Source organism: Myotis myotis, unplaced genomic scaffold (genome assembly GCF_014108235.1).
Source record: "Myotis myotis isolate mMyoMyo1 unplaced genomic scaffold, mMyoMyo1.p scaffold_m19_p_2, whole genome shotgun sequence".
Classification (NCBI taxonomy): domain Eukaryota; kingdom Metazoa; phylum Chordata; class Mammalia; order Chiroptera; family Vespertilionidae; genus Myotis; species Myotis myotis.
This window is the reverse complement of record NW_023416324.1, coordinates 199,061,372-199,087,298: the sequence shown is the minus strand read 5'-3', so window position 1 is coordinate 199,087,298 and position 25,927 is coordinate 199,061,372. Positions and strand designations below refer to the sequence as shown.

The following is a 25,927-nucleotide window of genomic DNA, read 5'->3' as shown; positions in this document are numbered from 1 at the left end:
GAATTCCAAAACTGCGGACACCCTGTTACTTGAGAAAGATACTCATCGGAGGTCGGTCTTGCAGATGTTTTTCCCGCCCGTGAGCCATCCAGGTTCAAACAAACCGTGTGGTGCCTTTTTCAGGCGGCAGCCCCCTCCGATCCCACCGCCGGATCCTCCTCGGATTCTCACCTTCAGCCTCACCTTGCGGGCTCCCTTACAAAGCCCCCTCCGTCGGGCGCCTGCAGCACGCACACCGATGCGTCTGCCCAGGAGGAGCCGAAAGTGCTAGGAACGCGCCCCGTGGGCACCCGGGCTGGGAGGTTATCATGTGGGACGTGTAAGATGGAAGATACCACCGGGCGGCGGCGGGGATGCACCTCGCCCGCGCCGGCTGGGGTTCCCTACCGCTCTCCGCGCCCACCCGCGAGTGGCCACCACCCCCCACTGCGGACTCGGCTGGGTTGAGGGGCGCCCGATCGGCCCGGGGGGAGAGCGGGGCGGGCGGCGGAAAGTTCCAGCCTTTTGCCCGCGCCGCGTGCGTTCCGGGCCCGGCGAGTCCGCCCCGGGCTTCCTGGTGGGGCTGGGCGGGCGGGCGGGGGAGGGGCCGCGCAGCAGCGGCGGAAACCCGAGCTCGGCGATAAGAGGCTGCACGGCGACATGCAACAGTCTTTTCACTGCAGCTGAATGACTTGTGGCGCTCACCATGCTCCCGTGACCGGGCGCTGACAAGTTCCATTTGCCATCGCGCGGGCCTCTCGGAAGCCGGACTCCCACAATGCCCTGGGCACTCGGTCGGCAGTCGGGCTGCTGGTGAAAAAAACATGTGAGAGGTAAGTTTCCATGTCCGCCGTCTGCCTGCGCTGCCGGCCGGGCGGCTCGGCATTGTCTGGGCGCTGCCGGGGCTGGACGCGGCTGGAGGAGGGAGGGAGGGGAGGCTCCGGGCTGCGGCTCGCGGCGGCGGGCACCGGCTCGCCCGGGCTGCTCCCCGATCGCACCATCGGGGGCTGGAGGGGGGGAATCGGGAGGTCGCAGATGCAGCCCGGCTTCCGCAGCCCCGTCCCCGGGCAATGCGGACACTGTCAGAGCGCAGGCAGCTTCCAACTTGGCAGCCGAGAGAGAGAGAGAGAGAGAGAGAGAGAGAGAGAGAGAGAGAGAGAATATAAACAGGTGCGTGCAAGTGTACTTGCAACTTAATGACCTTCGTGGGGTGGGGGGGAGGCGGGGGGAGCGAGCCCATCCGATGGGAGCCACCGTTTCTCCCCGGAGACCCCGCATCCCTGTCCCTGGGGCTGCCCTCCAGCCCGGCTTGCATCTGGGCCGAATATGTGCACGCAAAGGTTAATTCTCTGCCTGCTCCCCATAAATTACGCATGACATGTTTAGCTGGGCTTCCTTATATGGAGAGCGCCGTATTTCAGGCCAGTTTGCCTTTTTGCCAAGTTTACAGGGCGGAAGACGCCCTGCCCGAGAGGGCGCCTACCCCCCGCCCCCCACCGTTTTGTGGTGCGTCACTCAAAGCGGTAAGAAAAGTAAGTGCAGGCGCCGTGCTCTCTGGGTGGAGCCGCCGCTGGTTGATTGAATTGTTTCCTTGAGAGGGTGAAAGGTAGGAAAAGTAGTTAGTACTTGGGCTCAGGTTTTTAGACAAAAGCAGGACAAATATGTACAGCGCTCCCCCTTCCCCCGTTTTTCTTTCTTTTTCTTTTCTTTTCTTTCTTTCTTTTTTTTTTTTAACGGAGCCGGAATCTGTTATTGGTAGTCATGTGTCATGTGAGAATACTTTGATTCCGGAGCCTGTAACATGAGCAGGTATATATGGTGGAGCTGACGCTTGCCCCGCACACAGCACTTTGCAACTCCAGGGCTGCTGCCAGAAGAGCAATTGTGTTTCTAAGTCTCTCCCGGGCCGGGAGCCTTAGGCAGCTGCCGTCCGTGTGTCTGTGACGTGTTTCCGTGGAGTGGGCTTCCCTAGGGTTCAGGGTGAGCCAGGAGCTGCCCGCAAGGTTATTGCCACTGCCTCGGCCCTGCGTGCCCACCGGCGCAGGCAAAGCGCTAGCCAATGGCAGGGTAAACTCTGCCATCTTCTGAGGGATTGCTTCAACAAATTCATGCACCGAGAGGGAAGTCGTGATGAGCGCCTCTGGTTTTGCAGGCCCTCTGCAGCGCGCTTTGAAATACTACACCGGTGCGCACGGGGTTCCTCCCTCCCGAGGGGGTTTGAACACGGTGCCCGTTTATACACAGGGGGCATTTATCGCCCAACTGTTCTACACCAGCCTGAGTGACCCCCACTCCTTGTTATCTCCGCGTGGGTGCCTGAGAGCGTTGGTGTGTCTCCTTGCCTCGTTGAGATAAAACATTATCAGCCAGACAAGTTAAAATGAAAGTTAAGGAGCGTAGAATCCGTCCGAAGAGTATTGAGCTCAAAATGTAGAATGTCTGAGGGGTAGTTACAGCCAGAGACGCTGAATACCATGATTTGGTGGCCCAAGAAAGCGCATCGTTGTCACTTGTGTCTTTGCTGTATTAGAGTTGGTGGCAAGTACAGCTCAAAACTGTTTTTATGAGGAACCTACAGTGGTCTGATTTTTGTCTGTGTTCTGTATTTGCATGGGAGTGGACGTTTGTTTGATGACTGTTAGAACTTCTCACAAGATGTAGACACAGTTTTTCGTTTTGTTTGTTTAATGGGGGGGGGGGCGGTGGTTTCCTCTTTGAGGACTACAAAAGTTGCCTTTTGTGCTTGAGGGAACAGGTTGGGTCAGCACCACAAAACCTGTTCACCCATCCATCCGCCTGTAATTACAGTGTCATCCAAGACATAATCATCAGGTCTTATTATTACAGAGAGACCCAGAAAAGCTCACATGTGCTCAGTTTAGTTTTCCTCCTCGTGTGACTAAGAACAAACTCGCGTGCAGACACACATCAAGTGTGATGCTCCTCTCTGCAGCTATGCCAACAGAGAATCCAAAATGGTTTATGGTTTGAGATATTATTGCGTGTGTTTACATTGCCACATTGGAGGCAAACTCCAAGTTGAATTAATTGCATCTTGATTCCAACATTCTGTTTTCTTCTGGGCACAGAATTCCTATGCAATGAAATACTGGATTCTGTTCCAGAAAAAGAACAGAATATCCCAAGGTATCTCCTGGGGGAGAAGGGGGAGGCGGGGAGGAGGGCAAAGTGTAAAACTGTATTTCTCATTGAGGAAGGGTGTGTTGCTTCATTATATAAAATTTCCTATCCTCCCTGTAAGCAAAACCAAACTGTCCTTGCATTTATCATTGTCACCATACATTAGGCCTGTGTTGGATGTATCTATTTATGGAAACAGAGAGAGAATAGCCCAGCTGCACCTTCTGGCTGGCTGCTTTGTTAGAAGATGCTCGGATTAGAGTTTATCTTAGATCTTGGTTTAGAAGAAGCTGAAAAGAATAGGTGGTGGGGTTTCCTATACTCTAAGAAAGAGAGTATGGGCAGTAGATATGTGGACCTGGGGAGTGAAAGGAGGAAGTGAGAGACATTAATTTAAATGTTTGGCTCAGTATATAAAATCCTAACAGCAGTACCGATCATCCAGGATGTTACACAAGAAGATTTTAAAGTGTGTGGCCCGTTAGGCCAAAAAGCTTCATCTTACTGGCAGTCTCGAATGTCCAATATAGTAGCCACTGGCCGCTTATGGCTGTTGAGCACTTGAACAATGTGGCTGGTTTGGATTGAGATTTACTTTAAGTGTAAAATACATACTGGATTTTGAAAACATTGTACAAAGGGAAGGATGTAAAACATCCGATTGATATTTTTATATTGATCATAAATATGTTGCAGTGATAATATGTTGGATATATTTGTTCCAATAGAATATATTATCAGATAATTTCACCTGTGGTTTTGTTTTCTTTTAACTTTTTAAATGTGGCTATTAGAAAACTTAAAATAACAGATGTGGCTTGCATTACATTTCTGTTGGACAGTGCTGTTCTTGAATAAAGGCGGAGAGCAGTACTCTGGGAGAAAGCCTACAGAGCTTGCTGGTCAAAACACAATAAAATGAACTATTATTTTTTTTCAAGCTAACGCAGTTTAGTATATGTAGAAGTTCCTCATCATTCTTATCCATTGTAACCAAAATTTGAGAAAACACACCACCTAACATCTATTTTTATTTCCTCACAACTACTGTTTAGTTTAGAGATTTAATGGTGAGGTAGTAATAGCACAGAAAAGACTTATAATTAGGGGATGAGTGTTAACACCTCTCAAAGGCCAGAATAGAGTATGATTGCTACTTAGGAACATTTAGAGACACTATAGTTATCATTGTCCCAAAGTTACCAAACATGAACGAGTCTCTCAAATTTATTTTAGAAAAGAGCTTTCAGTAAATAACAATTATCTCCAAATGCTTAATATGTATTTTCCTTTGCTATGACTTTCTTGCCTTCGAAAATAAAAACACCAAATAAATCCAAACTCCTGACCAAAGGTTAACCAAAGATTAATGAATTCACGATGATGAGAAATTTGCATCTGAAGGGAAGATGGTATTGTTTGAAATGTTAGAAAGGTAAAAATAGGTTTCTGCGGCAATGTTATGGGCCTTGAAGAATTTCTATACACAGAGAGGTAGCTTTATAATTTGAACACGGCCTTGAAAAATCATCTGACTGGTAAACAAAGCACAATGGCATAGGTCCTGGAAGCATTCCTTTTAGATATTTTCATAACCGAAGTACATTTTGCCATGCACAGTGAGAGTTAGGCTGAAAAAAAAAAAGCAGTTCTTTTCTAACTGTATAAAGTATGCTTACTTTTATTTCCTTGAAGGATGCCAAAGATATAAAACAGGAAGGATATAGTGGGGTTTTTTGGGGCGTGTGTATGTGGGGAGCAGATTTTATTGGGAACCTCAGAAGAGTTGCCTTTGGCTGGTTGTCATCTTGAGTCTGTCTCCCACTATATAAGGCAGAGCTGCCATTAGTGTCGACACATGTTTGGAGCGTGAGGAAGCCAGGATCCTCATGAACACTGAAGATCATTTTTGATGAGTCATGACGCATGCTCACTAATGATTGGAGAATTAATAATTGCAAAGCAGAGGACTCAAGAAGAACTACTGATAGATGACATTTCATGTCTCCCGACATAGTTTGTATTTTTAGATTTGAAGTAGGGAAATTGATTTGTTTGCAGTATTTTTCATATTATAAAAACGTACATTCCTGTAAGCATTACATCTGTACCCTTGGGGAAACACTTAGCAAATACATGGTTACAGTTTTCTACATACTATTAATTAGGTTTTTTTATGATTCCGGTATATCTCTTTGAGATAATTATTCATGTTTAAAACTTATATTTGACACTGGATTTCCTATATCTGTAATAATGATACATTCACATTTTGTTTGTTTCAGCCTTATCTGATTTAAGAGAGCATTACTTTTACAGTGACCTTTCAGTGCTCTATGGGGATAGATAACTCTCATGGAAGTAGAAAGATAGTCTGGGGTGGGTGGTGGGAGTCAAGTTAAGTGACAGAAAGAATAGGAGGGCACAAGGCCTGCTGCGGGGGGAAAGTTGTAGGGAAAAGCTGGGAGCCATTGACTGAACTTGCCACACTCAAGTATTCTCCAACCCAAGACCCCTGTTGATATTTCTGCTTACTAAATTTTAGTTTCAAAATGCCTATGAAGAGATACATCCATTTCTATAAACACTACTAGAGGCCCGGTGCATGAATTTGTGCATGGGTGGGTCCCCACAGCCTGGCTGGCGATTGGGGCCGATCGGGACTGTCTCTCTCGCCGATGGGGGCCCAGGGCTGATCAGGGCGGGCTGGCAGGGGCCGGGGGAGGGACCGCAGGAGGTTGGCGGGCTGGCCAGGGAGAGGGGCTGCGGGAGGTTGGTTGGCCACGGGAGGTTGGCTGTGGGAGCGCACTGACCACCAGGGGACAGCTCCTGCGTTGAATGTCTGCCCCCTGGTGGTCAGCACGTGTCATAGCGACTGGTTAAACAGTCAGCCAGTGGTTTGGTTGTTAGGTCACTTAGGCTTTTATATATATAGATACTTATGTACATTTGTTTTGCAAGCCAGTCTTTGTTGCAGTGCAGGTATTACAAAAAAAGACCACCAGGGGATCATGTGTTTTGAAAAGTGCAGGACTGTATATATGTAAGAGTGACTCAATACTATTAACATTTTAAATTATTCTATCTTTATATATTTATTGTATTTCTGTCTATATCTTGAAAGGAGTAATAGACTTCAGTGTGGGGAGGGGCACAGACAACCTCACAATGTATAGATTTAACTTTACCAGGCCAGATCCGACTAGATGTCTAGCCTGCATAAAATCATTGACTCTTTGTTCCTTAATTTCTCCAACTCTGAAATTATAAACATAAGTAATTACTACTAGTAGAAGCTGCTACTTGTCATACATTTTTTTTTTTTTTTTTTTTTTTTTACAAAATATCTCATCTAATCTTTTTACAGCTGGAAAATAGGCCTTATGACCTTTATCTTAAAGATTAAGTAGCATGACTAGATAACACTTTTTGTCATTTGTAGAGCTATGAGTCTTATTTATTTTTTCTTTATTTCAATGTCCATATTTTTAACCATTTTTTTTTGTCTTGCCTTCAATGCTATATAAAGAATAGTGAGGATGGTAAGAGCTATTACAGTGATTTCTAACATTTTGGACTACTTTTTATGTGCCAGATTAAGGTTATGAATTAATTCCTATATTCCTCAGAACAACCCTATGATATGGGTACTATTAATATCATAGTTTCACAAATGGGGAAGCAGGCACAGGCAAGTTAAATACTCAAGGTTACTTAACTAAAAGTAGCACAACAAAGCAGTGAACCAAGATAGCCCAATTCTAGAACCCATGATTGGATGTAAAAGAATAAAAATAGATTTAAAAAATACTTGCATTGGGTGCTGGTAGGAGATTGAGACCATCAACATTTTGGAGTATTCTAGTCATGCTTCCTACAGTATTTGAGGGGACGCTAGAAGAATGGGTAGAAACTAAGAGGATAGAAAGAAAAGGCATTGGCGGGGAGGATGGGCTGTTAGTAGATAGGAAGAAATGAGGAATCAGGTGGGAAAGGGAAATTGTTAACTACATTTTGGAGGACATCGGAGAGCAGGTAGTATGTTTGATACAATGGGGAACATAAGAAGACACTTGGCTAGGCAAGCAACCTTACAGGAGTTATGTTTTAGCGCATTTTATAGAGGAAGAATAGGACACATATAGCGTGAAGTAGAGACTGTAGAATAGAGACGAGGACTAAATGAGGGAATGAAAAAGAGGCTATGCATGCTGGGGTAAAAGTGACAGGCTTAGGATCCATCGGAGGTAGCAACTGATTAGAGGTAGACATTAAAAGTGATGGGAGGCCCTAACCGGTTTGGCTCAGTGGATAGAGCATCGGCCTGCGGACTCAAGGGTCCCAGGTTCAATTCCGGTCAGGGGCATGTACCTTGGTTGCGGGCACATCCCCAGTAGGGGGCGTGCAAGAGGCAGCTGATTGATGTTTCCAACTCTTTCTCCCTCTCCCCTCCTCTCTGTAAAAAATCAATAAAATATATTTTAAAAAAAGTGATGGGAGGTATTCAAAATCATTTAACAAATATAGTAAGATTTATTAAAACTTCATTAACACTCTTTCTTTAAACTTTAATGTTATCCCTGTTCATCATATTGTTACTTGTGAGATCTTTTATTTTTTAAATAACTATATTTTAAAATACCAGCAAGAGAAACACACTTCAAATTATGTTTTATCAGGAACGAAAGCTTCAATAGGAGATACATATTAAATTCTTAAAGCGTTTCGTTTTGTGTCAAGCTCTTTAAAGCACAGGATCTGACTATAGAAGATCGCCAAATTCTTTAACCCAAACAGGCAATTCCAAAGTAAGCATAATTTCATCTTTAGGGGTAGATTGTTATTTGCTAGGAAAGGCCTCATGGTTGGCAGGCAGTCCTGGTCTCACTAATGTTCATGCAGAACACCAGGGTGACCTAGTCTCAGCGATGAACCAGGTGGCAGGGAGATACATGATAAAACCAGATTGCAATGTACTCAATGTGCTTGATGTTTATACGTCTCAGCCCTTGCTATTTTAGGGAAGGTGTCAGTATAACCGTGATAGTCTTTTTCCTGGACAACAGAATGATTTACATATGGGAATAAATAAGCAGTTGCATTAAGTTCACAGTCACCTGGAGTTGTGAAGGTAGTTATATTTCAAGGAGAATAGAAGGCTTTACAGGACACTCATAGGTCTTTTTACCTAAGGCCATTACATGCTTTGCAAGTAAATGGCTTAACATATAAGTAGAAAATATCATAGCAATGGTAGATAATGTTATATTATGTTTAATATTTATATGCCTGTTAATATATTGTGAAAGCCACACTTGGAAATGTCTTTTTCTGTTATTAGACATTTTCCCCCCCTTATCTGGATTTTGCTTTGTATTATAAAGATATGGTAAAAATCTGTTTTTGATATTAAGATAATATTAGAAAATGTTCATTTTAAAGTAACTAAGATTAAGTATTAAGCATTGTAATGAAAACTCCTTCTTTGCCTTCTGTGTTCAAGATAAATTTTACTTCAAATTACTTTTCAGCCATTATTTGAGTTTCAGTGCTCAAATATCTCAGGGAAAGCTGCATTGTCAACTTCGTGGCATTCACTTAAGGTGTTTGGTCTTAAATACCCCATCCAGAGGACTCTCAGAGTTTGGATGGGCATAGCAAAAGTGAACATCAGGGAATACAAGCAAGTCTTTGATCCAGGTGTAGAGACTCTCTGAGATATTGTATTACCTTTCCAAAAAATAATTTGAAATGTCCAGAACAATAATTGAGGCTATTGGTAAAATATATACAAATAGAATTCTGCATACTGCTTTCTGGGGGACCATATGTTCTGAAAATTGCATGTGGGGAATGACTTTGTCAGAGAAATAGAGTTTTGAGGGTTGGATTTTTAAAACAAATACTGTTTGGGGAGCAATTAATATAGGAAGAGATTGTGTCTGTTTGTCAGTAACGGAGTATAAAGTTTAACTGCTGAGGTCTTTTCACTTACTAAGTTACTTTACTAAGTTTAACAATATGGTGATATAGGCTAGTCACTTCATCCATCGTGTTCTGCTGAACAGTTAATTAGCAAACCTATTTTGAGCACCTGTTAGAGTTAAGGAAGAAGTTCCAAAGAAGAATTACATAGTTTATATTCTTTGACATGTAACTGGCTTATAATTGGGGAGAAAGATGAGAAATTGTGCCGGGAGCCGGTCCATGCTTGCTGTTTCAAGGGGCCTGGCATATATGGCATACTGTTCTTAATATGTTTGCTCACCTTCTTGGCACTATGTGTTTTAACCAAGGTCTCTGAGAAAGGGTGTTTCCCCAGGTAGGGATTTTCCCCTGAAGTTAGGGAGGGAATAAAACCTCTTAACTAAGTGCCAGGTGGGTAATTAATCACTTTAACTACGAACAATCATGCTTAAGCTACATAATCTTTACTCCCTGGAATGGAGATAAGAAACGCCCTAACCTTTGTAATAGAGATTGATAGGATTGAATCAACTGGTATAAATACAGATGTAACAAGACAGCAAGAGTCAGAACTTAGAATACAGAGCTTAGAACACAGAACGAAGAAGACAGAACCAGGAGGCACAGAACCTACACAGAATGTTCTCTAGAGACAGAAGAACTTCGCTGGGGAGAACATGGCAAAAGATCCTGGACTGAACCTGACTACAGAAATTGGCAAGAGAACCTGACTAGAACCTGGTGACTGAACCTGGCTGGAGAACCTGGAGAACCTACACAGAACCTACAGACAGAAGAACTTCGCTGGAGAGAACATGGCAAAAGATCCTGGACTGAACCTGACTACAGAAATTGGCAAGAGAACCTAACTAGAACCTGGTGACTGAACCTGGCTGGAGAACCTGGACAGAACCTGGCTGGAGAACCTAGTGGGGGAACATGGCTACAGAACCTGGCTGGAGAACCTAGCAAGAGAACATGGACACAGAACCTGGCTGGAGATCCTAAGCAGAAACTCTCTGGAGATCCAGACCAGAACTTGGCTGGAGATCATGGCTAGGCTGCTGATCAACTGAACGCTGTCTCCGTGTCCTCCCTTCTTCGCCGACTCCGTCCACACCTTTGGGGACCCCTGGACCCCTGGGGCTGGACCCCGGCAAAATTGACATATAATTGGCATGTCGTTGGTGAGAAAGACAACAAAAGTTAACAGTGTAATTGGGTATTGCTGCTGTACAATTGAGTACCAAAGGAGGAACTTTGAGCCTTTGTGGAACTGAATGGTCAGGGCATGCTGTATGGCGGAGGTGACACCTGACGTAGGTAGGAAGTTTACACGGTCTTCGGAGTATGGAGAGAAACAGCATGAACAGGTGGAAATGATGAGGCTACTTATTTGAGCATCTTCTCTTTAGGAGACATTGCTGGCTTACGTTCTTTTGGGAAACACAATCTCATCGTGGTGCTAAACAATCAGGGAACAGACCTATGTGGCAGGAACCTTCATCCTCTTGCTAGAGATAAGGAAACAGACTCAGAGAAGGTGGTCTATATGTCCAAATGCACATAGCCGGTGAGCAGCCACACTGGATGGCAGCCAGGCCATTCCTCACTGAAAAACCAGAATTGTTTATTTCCCCTTGCAAATCTGCTAGGAGTGAATGTGGTATAGTTATGATCCAGTAACTTAAAAACTTCACTCATACAACATCTGACACATGTCAAGAAGGTATACGTTTAATATAATCGGTGGACGAATAAAATTTTGTCTTTATGCTTTAAGGTTGGATTGGAAATGGCATGTCGTTTGACAAAGGCTTATACTCATTTCTATGATTTATAAAAAACAAAACAACAAACTAGACTCCCGTCTTCAGCAGCTATGATAAGGGCTTACAGTAGTGTGACGATTGCATTTGGCCCGTTTGGGATCCTTTTCCAGAGGAAGCTTTGCAAAGTTCCAGAAGATAATGTACTTTCTCACCAATAATGGAATGTCAGGCAGTTTTCACCAAGAAACAACAGGGGTGACTGCGGAGTGCATGCTAAATTCATTTGTCATCCTCACGTGGTCATTTTATACTTTCCTGTTGCATCATTTTCACACACTGGCCTGTGCTCTCTGCCACAAATGGCAAAGCTTATGACTTGAGAAGATAATCTATGCATGGAAGACTTGTTTTGCCGGAGACACGGCATTTTGCTAACAAATTCCCCTCTTCTTAGAGTTATTTAGAACGCATACCAAGTAAAATTGTATATTGTTTAGAAAAGGACAATGGAAGAACCTTACGCCATTGCTTTTGGCCTCAGAGGAAAACACTGTTATTGAGTGGATATTTATTGAGTGCGGTGTCCTTTGGAGGATGGAGAGGCGAGTAGGATGTGCCCTGTGCTCAAAGCAGTTTCCTGTGTAGTGATTGAAATATTCACAAGAAACGTACGGGCAAAACAAAGTGGGCACGGAGAGCCAAGAATAGGCTGCCCGTGGGCAGAGTGGGGAATTTTCCTAAAACCATCCAGTAGACACACGAACTCTTTCTGTACTTTGTATATTAGAGAGAAGACCACATCAACTCATGATTTATTAAAGTCCAGTATTTAAGACATTTATTTTTCTGTTTGAGTATTTGATAAGTAAGCAGGAGCCAAACACAGTGTCAACCTAGACCAGTGGTCGGCAAACTCATTAGTCAACAGAGCCAAATATCAACAGTACAACGATTGAAATTTCTTTTGAGAGCCAAATTTTTTAAACTTAAACTATATAGGTAGGTACATTGTTATTAACTTAATTAGGGTACTCCTACGGCTTAGGAAGAGCCACACTCAAGGGGCCAAAGAGCCGCATGTGGCTCGCGAGCCGCAGTTTGCTGACCACGGCCCTAGACAAAACAGAAGAGATTAATTTATTTCTGCTGCTGCTATTTTGGACAAAGGTGGTACATAGAATTTATTGGCGGAAGCTTCTTCATGCTCACGCCTGGTGAGATTAAAACACGCAGTCCTGACAGTCCAGTTTCAGAGCCTGCAACTTTTATGTTAACAGAAGAGGAAAAAATCCATAAACGAGAGGTGAGCTGTATTTCACTTCAATGACAAAGGGTTTTAGATGTGCACACGATGCTCTTTTTCCTCCGGCTTTTCTTCATGTGCAGGAAATAAAGCTGTACTTTGTGGGCTAGTTTCCAAACTCCCAAACGGTGACGGTGCAACGGTGCGTGTCCTGTAAGACCCTGTTCAGCTGCGAAGGGTTTGGGCTGTTCCTTGTGTCCAGGATTTAATCTGCATTCTAGGTTAGAAAAGTCAGAAGTGCTCTTTTATCACTCACCATGACTCATTTCTACACATCAATGCTTATTTAAAGCCCACTGCAGAAAAAAGTTGATGATCATACGTCAACTGAAATTTTCAAGAGAAATTAAGATTCAAGTTCTGCTTTTCTGAAGTGTATGGCCTAAAGCAGCCGTGGGCAAACTACGGCCCGCGGGCCGGATCCGGCCCGTTTGAAATGAATAAAACTAAAAAAAAAAAAAGACCGTACCCTTTTATGTAATGATGTTTACTTTGAATTTATATTAGTTCACACAAACACTCCATCCATGCTTTTGTTCCGGCCCTCCGGTCCAGTGTAAGAACCCACTGTGGCCCTCGAGTCAAAAAGTTTTCCCACCCCTGGCCTAAAGGATAAGGTGCATTCATGGTGAAACAACGAAAACAAAACAAGAGTCACGAAAGACCAGACCATGAGCCATCATCATAATTATAAAAATAGCTGTGTATCTGGTAGGAACTTATTCTTTCATCTGTGTGACCGTGTCTGGCTCTTACACAGCCCTGTGAGATGCATGCGCTGCTGGCCCTCTCTAGTCCACAGGTGAGAATATGGAGGCTCCTCAAGGTTAAGGTCAGTTGATTTGCCCAAGGTCAAATAGCAAGGTACTCTGAGTGCTGAGGTCTCAACCCAGCAGTTTTGCTGTTTGTCTCCCTGAGTAAGTACACGATTACAGGGAGTATATAGATTTGAGGTCTAATCCAGGTTAGTTTTAGAAAGACTACATGGAGGAGAGAAAATGTGAAAGACAGGTTTTGAAGCATAGTGGCCATAAAAAGGCAGAAGATGGAACAGGCTTTGAAGCTCCACTGGCTTGGAAGGGAGGGCCGTATCAAATGGCCTTATCTGCCTCTGTGGTTTGCACACCTAATACCCTCTGCCCCGGCACTCGCCAAGATCAGCAAAATCTACTTTTAGACTCAAAATCATTACCACCTGTGCCGTTTCTGATGTCACTTGTGAATGACATAGCACTCTGCCAGTTGCTCAAGTGGATGGCTTTAGGTTGTACAGCGTAGGGAATATCTTGAACCCAAAAGACTGTGGCAATGCTCTTGTAATCTATTCAGCTACATTACTGGAGGCATTAGGGCAATTAAATTCATTTCTTTCATCATTGAAAAATAGAAACCAGTTGCCAAAATAAAAACAATCAAACCTGTCATTGAGAACTGACATTCGCTCGGAGATTTCTGATGATGTTTTCTCATTTTCTCCCCAAACTCTAGTGGAGTAATGAGAGCATGTCTGTGTGTGTCATGTGTGCATATATGATGTGTCTTATATACACTGTACGTCTATATTCCGTGAAGGATTATGAAATAGTGCGTAAGTTATAGCTAAGCATGGAACAGAGTAAATATACGAAGTGAAGGAATACATTCACCAACTAGTGTGAGTTTGTAAATTTGCTTTGAAATATTGTGTTTAATATCATTTTGTGGTTCTCTGAAGTGATTACAAATAGGATTTGTGAAATTACAGTATGCCACAGATGCTACGTAGAAACAAAAGACACTCTGACATACAAGCATAAATTTAAATATATTATTACTCTGTAATAGTTATTAAGCTTTGAGATCACTTGATAGATAGCATTATTAAGAAACTTAATCTGTGTCTTAATGAGTTGATTTTCATTGCTGTTTTCTTCCATTGACATTAAACTTTAACCTGTTCAGACAGCAACAGGTTTGTTTGTTAATGACCTGACATTAATGGATTTAAAAAATAGTTTCCTGTCATGTACTAAGAATTCTCCTGCATATTTTTTTCTCCTGCATAATTTTTAAGAGAAATATTCCTTGCTGATGTACTAGTTTTGGGGGAAGAAAATTAAGCACCTATATTTCAGTTCACTGGTCCTCTGATAAATGAAGTATAATTAAGCATGCAGATTCTGCAACATTTGCTTAAATATTAATTTGGGTTCTTTTATATTCTAGGCACCATGCTAGGCATTGAATATATAATAGTTAACAAAAACAGATGCAATTATAGAGGTGCAATTATAAAATGTAGACATCTCTCAAACTTGAAATTGGCCATTGCAGAAATAATGACATTATTATGGTTCTTGTTGCCACAACATTTAAATACTCTTTTCAGTGATTAAAAAAATATTATTTCTAGAAGTCAGCAAATATGTATTCCAAAGCCTCTATTAAAGTTAGGCTTACCGCGTATACGCAAAGTATTTTCATATAAAAGTGCCATTTTAGGCTGTCTGCTTTACAGTTTAGCAAGAGAAATAGCATCACAAAGGAGAAGGCAGAAAGAGAAAACTCAGCTTTGAGTGGCAGCACAACATTGTGAGTTTAAAAGGTCAGGCTAGTGCAGGAGGCTCCAGTTTTGCCACTCAGTACCCAGCAGAAAGCTGTGACAGCCAGGGCTGATACAGCTGAAAATATCTGCAGCCTTGGAAGCCTTGTGCATTTCCGAAGGTCATTTTGGCATTAGAGTAAGAACACGGATTCACGGGGAAGGTCGAACTGGACAGCCGGGCAAGAAAATAGGTTGCTGAACCCAACCATTGTACATTGTTAACTGCTGTAATGGGGTCTCCTAGTTCTGTGTGGCCATCTTTCATAGAGGACGTGTATAACGAACGAGCTTTACTGGGGTGAATTCTAACATCTCCTTTCTCTTCTGAAACTTGGCGTTGCGTCTATACCCTTACCTGGTACCAGGACAAATGTGGATTAATTCTATTTGTGCATGATGCATGCTACATCCAAAAAGGATCTGAGTCGGCTTACACCAGTCAAGTGCTCATAAAATGGGACTGTAAAGAAGAGACATAACAAATCAATTAGAAGGAAAAGAGATGAAACGAGTACTTGAGATGAAATTGAGCACTAAATTTATCTCTTCAGCTTCCTGGCAACCAAAGCAAAAGCTTTAGGAAGTAGAAAAATCCTGAGTTTATTTAATAAGATCTCCTCATCTCCCATATATAGTCTTATTCTTAGCCCTTAGGATATTTAGTTAAATAGTTTGATGCTGCCCTTGGGTGAAATCTTGGCATGGATGTAATGAAGAAGCGAAGGCAGAATTCTTACTGACTTGTGTCCAGCCCCAAATTCCAGGTCTGTCTCCTGCCATCCAGTTTCATATGAGTGCTCTAAACAGACCAATCCCCCAGTGTTCACATTCTGTGCTTTTCTATATCCTGGCAAAGGATATGGAAAACATTGAATGTGATATTACCACAGACTGGGTTGCCATTCCTTTTTGTTTGTAACCAAATGAGACTCACTCATCCTTAAATCTAGACCTATCTCAGATGTATTTTCTATTGTGAAACCACCCCTGACATCTCTCTCTAACTTACCAAGTTTTATTGTTATCTCTGCTGTATACTTCTCCCTTTTTTTAATGTACAGTTATTTGTGGGTTGGTTTTACATCCCAGATTAAGCAGTAAATTCTTCAAAGTTGGATCCACGTCTTACCCCTGTGTCTAGGCTACAAAAGAGGGTCATCAATAAACTATTAACATAATCAATACATATTTTCTTTATGTACTAGAGGCCCGATGCATGAAATTTGTGCAAGAGTAGGTCTTCCTTTCCCTGGCTGCCAACACTGGCTTCCCTCTGGCACCCGGGACCCGGGCTGGCTTCTCTCCAGCCCTGGCTTTGTCCGGAATGACGTCCAGTAGGACATCCGGTCTAATTAGCATATGACGCTTTTATTATTATAGATTATTTTTAATGAATATGTTTATCCACTTAAGGTTATTGTCTGTGTTGGATATATGTATTTGGATTGAAAGAAAGCATTTCTTTCTCTAGGATAGTAGGGAAGAAAGAAAGAACAGCAACAACAAAAACCCATGAAGCACAATTAGAACAACAACTGCAGTTTCTTTTCAAAGGAGATCTTTTGGGACAGTGAAACTGGGATTGCATTTTTTTTTATTCTTTTGACTTTGGGCTTTCTTATTAGAAAGGAATTCAATATTTACCATTTCTCTGCCATAAGGCAACTAATATACTAGTGAAAGAGAACAGGTTTGGTACATGTAAAAGAAAAATACCGTTTATGCCATTTTTTCAAACCCTGAGCGCTTTCTCCCTAATGTACTTTTCTATGGTTTTAACAGCTGTCAAAAATCTGACTTTACATGGCTTAGATTAAAAGTGTTCCAGACAGCTATTCCATCTCCTTTACTGCTTTTCAGATACTGTTTTAGTGGCTGATATAGGTCAGCCTTACTGTATGCATACTTATTTAACACACACTTAGTTTTATACTTTTAGAGCAGAATTCCATTTTACTTATGTAGGTTCCTGCTGATACAATATGAACTCCTCTAATGAAAGCTCTGAAGAAAATGTCGACTCTTCTTGCTCAGAAGGCAAACAAACAAAAATAAAATTGTGCTCAAAGACAATCTTTAAATCACTTATTAAGTAGAACCCTGTGTTGTATTAATTACTGGATTAAAACTGGTTAACAGTCTTAAATAAGAAGAAACTGATAGACATGTGTATAATTTTCACATCTCTAAGTATATGTCATTAGTGTCCAGTGCATACTCCATAGTCGTATAAAGACAATAACATCCGACTCTCAACTCCATAGAGGGGTCATCTTATCTCCTTAAGAATCTATAGGCAAGGCTTTCTCCTTCACTTACTTCTCAGAACAAACCACAGTGATGCAGGCGGGCCGCTTCAACGTATCCCACTCCACCCCCAATCTCTCTGGTTTATGGCTTCCATTATATTTGTAGTCATTGTCATTTCCACAGAATTTGGCATTAAGTTGTCAGCATGTGTTGTGAATTAAATTTCAGATTTGAATCAGAAGACCTGATTTGGGGTCCCAATTCTTCCCTTTAATTACCTTAGGGGACTTTAGTGAGTCCGTCACTTAACCATGCAAGCCTGACTATTTGTTCACAGGCGGGCAAGATGAAATAACCATCGCATAGAGGTGTGAGTAGCAAATGTCAAAATTCAGGTGAAGGAAATTGTATACCAAAATATAAAATATTTTCTGCTAGTGTTGAACAAAAACAGAATATATGAGTTCTGGGGAAAGATAAATTGTTCTACTTGGTTCCTCCAGTAGAAACTTTTTTATTAAAGAACCAGAGGCATACCTTGCAGATTTTATACATAAATCAGAAAAAAATGTAGCACAAGCCAGCTTCTCAAAAGTTGATTTCTGAAAGGGTTATTACCTAATGAAGGAGCATAGTTTGTAGTTTTATCTAAAATAAAGTGGTTCTTATTGTGAGAAGATTAAAGCATTATTTACGTCTTTCCCCCTCTATTAAGTTTAACACAGAGGTTTTACTTGAATTTAAATGAAAAGCTATATTTTAGTTATACATGAAGAAATGATTTAACTAATTTTTATGTTAAAGTTTTTCTTATTCTTTTGATCATACGCATACACACAAACATCTGTACATATCTATACACCTATACATATAATAATCCTTATTTCACATTTTATCTATTAACAATTGATTTTATCATATTGTAGTGATTGTATAGCTGCTTAATTGTATTTTCATCTTTTTGAAAAATAACTATACTATTATAAACTGTTACTATAAATATGAAATAAGGAGACTAAATATCACCATCTCTAAAGTATTTATTTTATGCATGTGTTTATATACAAACTAGAGGCCCTAAGCACGAAATTCGTGCAAGCGTAGGCCTTCCTTCCCCTGGCTTCTGGCACCAGCTTCCCTCTGGCACCCGGGACCAGGCCTTCCCTCGAAGCGCTGGCTTTGTCTGGAAGGTCATCTGGAAGGATGTCTGGAGGGACGTCTGGTCTAATTAGCATATTATGCTTTTATTATTATAGATTATTATAGATGGTGCATTTGACATTCAGATATAATAGAGACTTTTTAAAAAATTGATTAGAGAGAGGAAGAGAGAGGGAGAGAGAAACATCAGTCAGCTCCTCCTGCATGCACCCTGACCTGGGATCCAACCAGCGATTTGGGTATGTGCCTTGTTGGAGAATAAAACCAGCAACCTTTTGGTGCATGGGAAAATCCTCAACCAACTGAGCCATACGCTGACCAGGGCAATAGACAGTTTTAAGATTGCTTTATGATCCCTCTTTGAATTTATCCAGGGTAATCCTTCAAATATACTGAGGGGGAGGAATTCTTTTTACAAACGAAGTATGTTTTTGCATGCTAACTGGGAGTGAACTGTTGCTGAGCAGGAATATAACATAAGTGATCTGAGATGTGAAGAGTGATATGACATGGTGTGTAGTATCACAGACGGATGTGGAGGGGCAGGCATGGCATGGTGCCTGGTTTAAAATAATATTTTAAAAAGTGAATTTAACGTAACTTTGCATAACATTCTGCTGGTATGTTTCTATCTAGTTGATGGAATATAATCAAAAGGCATGCTACCGAATCTCCAACAAGCCATCTTTTCAGGACATACATTGGGTTTTTAGAAAATTATTGGGTAGACATGTAACAGATTATTGCTGGTGGGAGTAATATTTTAGCTCCAGTTGATTATGATTGCCAATACTTAATGGAATTAAGAATAACCTAGAGAGTTTGGTTAAAGTTTGGTTAAGTTTCGCCTTCAGCCTCAGTAGGTCTATAGGATAGGTCCCAAGAATATATATTTTTAACAGTTCTTCCCAGCTGACTGTTCAGATAGTTTAAGATTCTTTCAGGAGCATTTATATCCCAGAACAAAAAGTGTTGCTATTGATAAACTGTTGGCGGTTACTTGGCTTTTTTTAGCCAGCTACCAATGCATTGTGATTTCCTTGGAAAGTTGGTTATTGCTTTTTAAGTGCATATGTTGCTGGTGGGGACACATAGACCTTTAATCACTGTCGCATTAGAAGGGTGCAGTCGGTTCTTTGGATTTCCTCATGTGTTACAGCGTTCTCAGAATGTACGCAACCTTAGGAACAATTAATTAAGAAAGGGGTGTTCTTTTCCTATTTAGCAAAGGAGTCAAGCCGCAAACTGCCGGGTTAGTTTGCTCATTGTGTGTTCAGTACGTTTACTCTTTTGGAAAGTACAACATCCTACAAGAAAGTCTTTGATCTCATCTCCTGAGAAGCGTGATTTTTATTTATACTCTGATAACGTGCTGAAATCACATTGACAAAAAGATAATAAAAGCATTGGACATACCCACACGTTGCCAGCCAAGCATCTGAAGTCTTTTGAGAAAAATCCAGTTTCAAGTACTTCTTTATTCTCTGAACTGTTTTAATAATTGAAAAAGGACTGTTTGAAAGAGGGCTAAGTGAAGGGAGATTATTTTCTTTTCTAACAGGGCATATGTCCATTGGCAAAAGTCCGCCAAAAGCATATGCCTGTCTTGGTTCTTTTAATTGGAAGTACATGGCACTTCAGGAGAACACTCCAGTCCAGGGTCAGAAAGGAGGCAAGAGGAGCCCTAGCCCCCAGGGAAAGGACCACGTGGGAAAATGTGCTTGGGCCTCCGTGAGTTCACCGCTTTTATTGTGCCTTAGCTAGTTTGATAACGCCTTGCATTATTTATAGCCGTTGTCAGAAACCATTTCCTTTAGTCAATTAGTGTCTAAAAAAGGAGGGAGTGGAGTAGGATATTTTCTGACATTCGTAGAAATAATGTGTAAAAAACGCATCCCCTTAATGATTAGATATTGTGCTGTCAGAGATTTTCCAAATATAACATGCCCTGTGGACTGTTAACTGCACATTTTGTTTTTATTAATAAGAATAGTAAGTTATATATTTTTTGTTTTGATACACTGTCACCCCCCAAATTTACTAATATTCAAGCTTTCAGCCCCTGTTCTTTGGCAGATAATTACAAAATATACATATTATGATTGTTTTAGGAATGAAATGATTTATTTTGAAGTAACAAGAGTGGAAAAACTGATTTTACAAATGTTTCCATTGATTAGTTGCCATGTAAGGGCTAACAGTTCAAAATATTTTGCAAAATACATTGACAAGTCTCTCGTTCTATTTGTCGGAAAAAGGACATATATCTTTTGCCCATTCCCACAATAAAAATTTACAATCTAGATTTAGGGATAGTATCCATTTAAGGTCTAACATAGATTTAACAGACATTGTAAAGCATTTTAGTCATTTTTGGTAGAAGTACATTTTGGTAAACATTTTTGGGGAAGAAATTTGTTATTCTAGTTCAAAGTTAATATATGCAATACTCTATGTTCAAAGTGTATTATTAAAACCACTCAAATGTAAGCATCGTTGGTTCATACAATTGCAACATGGCTTAAAATAATGAAAGCTGGCTTTAACATAGGTTACCACTAGTAAAAAATGGACAGATAGTGGAGTAGTACATAGTTGTTAAACAGTATTTATGTTGGTATATTTCTATTGACAAAGAAAGGTCACTAATATATACTGTAGAAAGCAAGTTTCAGGATAATATGCTTAGTATGTTTCCATCGTTTCTGTAAAATGATAAACCATGTGTATATATGTATGTAAATGAATAGGGAAAGGACTAACCACATCATACTAATAATAGTTGTTACCTTGGGTTGAGAGGGTTCTGACTTGACAGTAGATGGAGGGGAAATTCAGTTTGACTTCCAATAAAACTCTTCTGTTTGTTTTAAATTTATTGCAGTGAATACATTCATTTAGCAATGTCTAAGACTACAAAAAGAAGGAACGGAGGGAGGGAGGGAGGGAAGGAGGGAGAGAGGGAGGAAGGGAGGAAGAAAGGAAAAAGAGGTGGCATTAATCTATGTAATTTACATAAATTATTTGCTAGAGATTTCTGTTCATCATTTGACCTTCTATTTTACCATCTCTTCCATTATTATTTACTCTGTATAGGAAATAGCTTTATAATTTATACCTAAGCTTAATACATAAAAAAGGCAGAACTATAGTTAAGAGTACAAATTGTTAATTATTTGACTTTGAAATAATTCAGGTTATTGTGGTCACTGAAGATGTGAAAGTCTAGATATGTAAGGAGAAAATAGGCTCAAAATTTAAATAGACACTGTTTGGTTGAAATTTTAATTTGCTCTTGAGCCTTTATATTTCTAATATGAGATCCTTCACTTTCACACTGTTAATCACACCACATGGAAGGTTTTTATTTTATTTTACAACTCTTGGTATTTTCATGTATGTTTGCAAAGTTACTGGGACTGAATGACTCACAGATTCCAGTTCTGCATTGTTGTTTGATGCATATGTAATGAGATTTCAGTTCTGAAGTCTGTTAGATATTCAAGGAATTCGAGTTGTGACACCAAGTGTGGTAAACCATTTATGTATAGATATAAATTTAGTTATCATGGAGACGAATTATCTTTTATCCAGTTAATCTTATATTTTCAGATTTGTAGAACCTCCCAGTATGTTTTTCTTTTTTATAAGTGAAGCCGTATAAGAAATACTGATGTAGAGACAAACAAAATATGCCTCCTTGTTACCACCCTTTTTTAAAAAAAATTAGTTAATTGTTGAGAGTATTGTTACCACCCTTTTAAAGAACTGCAGAGCTGCCTTTTGAAATTTTATGCTTCTGCAAAATGCAATCTGAAGCTCAGGGTTATTCTATAGCAATTGCAATATCAGCCTAATTGGTTGTTTTTCAACATCTCAGACCTAGTTAAATATATAATTTCTGTAGAACCTTCTGGAAAGAATACTTACACTACACTGGAGTGAAAATAATAGTTGTCAAAGCATGTCTTTGTTTGTAACATATCTTCCTCCTTTAAACCAGGGAAAGACAACTGGGTCTTGACTCACTATCAGGAGAAACAATTCTTGTTTGTATGTAAGGATATGTGAATTTGTGACTTTTTTTTTTTTAAAGCTCAAGTTTAACTGAGATTCTCATATTTTATTGTTACTGGAAAAATTCAGTTGATATTTGCATGTTATTAAGAGGATCTTTTGATACTTGTTAAAAAGGTAATCTTTAAGACCAAACATATCAATCAATAGAAATATCTATAGGATTCTAACATTAAACTGTGTAACAATTTTGTGGCTTGAATATTTGTAAACTTTTCAATAAGAGCTACATATGTGAAACTATAGGACTTTTACTGATTAAATGGAAGGAGGAAATGTTTATGCATTGTGTTGTGTTATAGGAAATCCACTAATTCATTGAATTAGGATATATTCAAGTAATACCATACTATATTCATAACTGGTTTCATTTAGTGTATTCTGAAGAATAATTATTTTAGGTCTTTATTTAACTACAAACAGATTTTTATATACTTTTCTCGTAATGATTAATAATTAAGCAACATATTTTGGGCACTCTTTAGTAGAAATAAGCCAATGAAAATTCCTAGATTGAAATTACTGTTAGGTTTTTGATCAGACATCTGGAAATTCAAGATTTATCTATTAAGATCAAGCTTTTAAACTCAGATATAGTTGATAGTATTGAGGGCTATTGCCACGTTAAATATTTAGGAGCTCTGGAAAATATGGCAACTATGATGATGTGGTCCCAATAGAGATATGCTTTGCATTTTGGCCTGAATTCGAAAATTTCTTTACATGTTGAGTTTATAATTTGTCCCAATTAATTGAGCATGCTCAAATGGAAAACAGGGATGAGTTAATTATGGAGATCTTGTGAGAGTGATATCTATCTTGGAAGAAAAGTTGGAACAGTGGGGCAAAGAACTACACATGCAGCTAATTTCAGGGATGTACAAGGTCCATGGGAACATTTCCCAGTTCTCTCATTAATCAATGCCACACTTATTTTTGAGTTGTGCAATAATGTTATTAGGGAAGCATAAATGAATTTGCTGTCATTTCTCAAGCAATGAAGGTCATATTTAAAAATGTTTTAGGCAGTGATACCACCAATTGCAGTAAGAAGCTAGGTGATAGCCCTAACCGGTTTGGCTCAGTGGATAGAGCATCAGCCTGCGGACTGAAGGGTCCCAGGTTCGATTCCAGTCAAGGGCATGTACCTTGGTTGCGGGCACATCCCCAGTAGGGGGTGTGCTGGAGGCGGCTGATTGATGTTTCTCTTTCATGGATGTTTCTAACTCTCTATCCCTCTCCCTTCCTCTCTGTAAAAAAAAAAATCAATAAAATATATTTTTTAAAAAAGAAGTTAGGTGATATTGTTCAGAAGTTGTAAAGGTTGAAATTTAAAATAAAGATTTTGGCCCTTAGTTACTATGCCAAATAAAATATAACTTATTTAAGTAAACTATAGACTCAATTGCATTGGGAATAACAATATCAAAATGTATTGCATTCCATTTAATGTTCACAGTTTTGTTATACTAATTTCACATTTAGATTCTGTTGGGTCAATGTACCAATCTTCTTGAAAATTGCTAGGAGGGTGACATTTGGTTTTTCTACCGTTTAGCTCTTGAGCACATATCAGCATTCTTTATTTTGTTGTATTCTGTATTCTGATTACTAAATGATATGGACAGATCAAAAATGACTTCCTAATGCCTACAAAGTAACTTTTTTGTGTAATAAGTAAATATAATACTAAATGGGATTAATGTTTTCTGTAGACAAATGATAAAGTAGCATGGGCCGTGTTATTTTATTATACTTTCTCATTTCTAGAATAACAGATAAATGTTAAAAGGCGGCCTGTTTGAATATTATCAGAAAAAAATGCAAATGTTCTCTTCTTTTGCCAGAATTGATGACTGATTCTGTCAGAAATTCACAGATAATTGTTTAAATGCTTCAGATTTGCAAAGCCACATGTAACTGTTTGCAGTTATTCTGCGGATAAAAAAAAAAAATATTTCATCAACTTCATAATTAAAAAGGAATGTAAATATGGCTCTATGTTAACTTCCTTGCCTCATATTCTTTCTAATGAATGGAGTTTGATGTTGGTTTCCTTCAGTTATAAATGTGATGATGATGGTGTCTTAAATTGTGTGCCTATAGCCAAGACATTGTAACTTATAGAAAATCCTTATGAACTAGTGTTCAGATATACTGAGGAAAAATTCAGTTGAACTACAAATACTGATTGTTGGCTGACTCTGGACCAGGCACTGATTTGGTGCTGACTCTGTCTTGGAGAACTAACCTGACAACTGCCTGCTGTCCTGGAGTGTCCATTTTTATGGCAAAGGTAGGTGATAAGCAGGGAGTAAGATAGGTACATACTATTATGACAACTACTAACAAGTTCTGTGAAATAAAATTAAAGCCAGGGAAGGGTCTAGTAAGTCTGGGCTGGTGTTGAAGGTTGGATATTTTTTAAAAATAAATTTGCTGGGTAACGTTGGTTAATGATATAATTTTCAGGGGTATAGTTTTATAATATATCATCTGTGTGTTGCATTGTGTCCTCACTACCCATGGGCTAGTCTACGTCTGTCTCCATTTGACCTCCTTTACCTCTTCACCCTTCACTCAACCCTGTTGTGTGTTTGTGGGCTTGTTTGTTCTTTGCTTTTTGTTCTACATCTCTCATATGAGTGAAATATTGTTCTTGACCTTTCCATCTAACTTATTTCACTTAGCACAATACTCTCAAGGTTCATCCATGTTGTCACAAAAGGCACTATTTTATTTTTTTTATGGCTAAGTAGTATTCCTTTGTGTGCATATGTGTATATATTAAAAATAGCTTTATTCTTAATTTTTTGAGGAGCCTTCATATTGCTTTTCATAGTGGCTGCAACAATTTATATTTCTACTAGCAGTGTACAAGGGTTCCCTTTTCTCCACATCCTCTCTTGCACTGGTATTACTTGTCTTATTGATAACAGCCATAGAACAGGTGTGAAGGGATGTCTCATTATGGTTTCCCTTACAGCTAGTGAAGTTGAGCATCTTTTCATATACCTGTTGGCCACCTGTATGTCTTCTTGTGAGAAGTAGACACTTCTCTGTTCACATCCTCTGGTTGAATACTTTTGATAGTGAGCTTGAAAAGCTTCTAGGAAGATAACTTTGCAGTGGGGATGGATGAAGGCTTATTTAGGTACAAAGCTAGTGACCTGGTGCACAAAATTCAGTGAGCCATTGTGATACATTTATCTTCTAATGACCTTAAAGCCTTTTAAATTTTACCTGATAGGGGAATCAGTTCAAATTAACTTTTTAATCATCGTCTGAGTAGAGGCTTCATGTTTATTTTGTCTTAACTATAAATACTTAGGGGCCATAATCATTTTCTAAAGTGAGTGCAGCTTGGTTAGCTGCTTTTGGAATTCTGATGTTTGGGGATAGTGAGTGCATCACTAACGTTCTTTCCTTATTCCTCCAATAAGGGACCACTTGATGATTAGGGATTCAGACCTATCAGAATCTTAAAGGAATGCTTTGGCGGACCTTAGATTACTTACTTATTGGAGTTGGTAAAGAGCCTTTTCTTGGCAGCCACTTGTCACCCATAGCATTTTGCAGTATGTCTACCAGCAGGCCGCACTGACATTCCATTCCCGAGGATGTGTGGTTGAAAGTTATCTTATTTTCACAGCAGTGTTTCTAAAACCAGTCATTTGCATATCTCCTTCATGA

General features: G+C 39.9%; 1 protein-coding gene across 14 annotated transcripts in view; it reads left to right on the top strand.

Moving 5' to 3' along the window:
• Positions 1 to 678: 678 nt before the first annotated feature.
• The window catches only part of MBNL1 (muscleblind like splicing regulator 1), a 176,453-nt gene continuing 151,204 nt past the window's right edge, over positions 679 to 25,927 (top strand). For 12 of the 14 annotated variants that reach the window (XM_036349129.1, XM_036349126.1, XM_036349119.1 and 9 more), the window contains exon 1: positions 679 to 812. The gene's annotated coding sequence lies outside the window, so the exon portion shown is untranslated. Of the gene's footprint in view, positions 813 to 1,285; positions 1,586 to 25,927 lie in introns of those variants that run through there. The other 2 variants (XM_036349120.1, XM_036349107.1) reach the window with 2 other exon arrangements.